The sequence below is a fragment of the Elephantulus edwardii genome, unplaced genomic scaffold (genome assembly GCF_000299155.1).
Source record: "Elephantulus edwardii isolate Elephantulus edwardi_28Jun2011 unplaced genomic scaffold, EleEdw1.0 scaffold00320, whole genome shotgun sequence".
NCBI lineage: Eukaryota > Metazoa > Chordata > Mammalia > Macroscelidea > Macroscelididae > Elephantulus > Elephantulus edwardii.
The window spans coordinates 1,493,312-1,494,547 of record NW_006400070.1 but is presented as its reverse complement, the minus strand read 5'-3'; the positions used below and the strand labels follow the sequence as shown (position 1 = coordinate 1,494,547).

General features: G+C 40.3%; 1 protein-coding gene across 1 annotated transcript in view; it reads right to left on the bottom strand.

Annotated features, from left to right (window-relative positions):
- Positions 1–1,236, bottom strand: part of PPM1L (protein phosphatase, Mg2+/Mn2+ dependent, 1L) — a 616,688-nt gene that overhangs the window by 348,659 nt on the left and 266,793 nt on the right. The gene's annotated exons all lie outside the window — the stretch shown is intronic.

Here is a 1,236-nt window from a genome sequence, read left to right as displayed (position 1 = left end):
CACAGTGTCGGGTAGTCTTCGCTCCTCTGGAGTTCCGCGGCAGGTGGCTGGCTGTTGTTCTTCCCGGGTCTCTTCCAGGTCCCTCTCGTGGTGGAACCCCGTCTGGCGGCGGCGTTCTCCCGTCTGGGGGCCTCGCTCTCGCACTGCGGCGCTCTCGCGGGGATTTTATTCTTAAAAGGCCCCAGTCATCTATTTATCCTCTCCTAGTTGCAGATTTTTCAGGATACTTGGAAGACTGTTGATATTGTGGATTAGGACTTCTAGAGTTTTTCAAATCTTTTCTTTAATAAAATTTAAAAACCTTGGTTGTAGTCCTAGGCCATGACCCACTTTGAGTTGGTTTTTGTTTATGGAGTGAATTTTCTCCAGACAGTTTTTCAATTTTGCCAGCACCATTTGTTAAAAGTGCTGTCATTTCCCCACTTAACTGATTTCATCTCCTTGACAAAAATCAGTTGACCATAGGTAGATGGGCTGATTTCTGGATTCTCCAGAATTCTATTCCATTGATCTATGTGTCTGTCATTGTACCAGTACCACACTGTCTTGACCACCATGGCAGTGTAGTAGGATGCTACCTTGTTTCTCTTTTTAAGGAGTGCTTTGCTTATTCAGTGCCTCTTTCCATTCTAAATGAAACTGGAGATTGTCTTTTCAATCTCATTGAAGAATGGGATTGGTATTTGCATTGGGATTGCACTGAACGTGTAAATTGCTTTTGGTAGTATTGTCATTTTCACAATACTGGGTCTTCCTATCCATGAGCATATCCATGGGACAGTCTTCCACTTTTTCAGGTCTATTTTTGCTTCTTGTAGTAATGTTTTGTAATTTTCTTTGAATAGATTCTTTGTGTTTCTGGTTAGATTTACTCCCAAGTATTTAATCTTGTGATTAGCTCTTGTGAAGGGTATTGTTTTTCTTAGCTTCAGCTCTGTACTCTATCACTGTAGGGAAATCCAACTGATTTTTGTATGATGATCTTGTATCCTTCAACTTTGCTGAATTGGTCAACTATGTGCAGTAGTTTTCTTGCTGAGACTTTAGGGTTTTCTAAGTATACTATCATATCATCTGCATATAGAGATAATTTTACTTCCCCTTTGCCAATCTGGATACCTCTTATTTCCTTCTCTTCTTATCACTAAGATTTCCAATATAATATTTAATAAGAGAGGTGATAGTGGGCATCCTTACCTAGTTCCTGTTCTTAAAGGGAATGCCTTTAATCTCTCT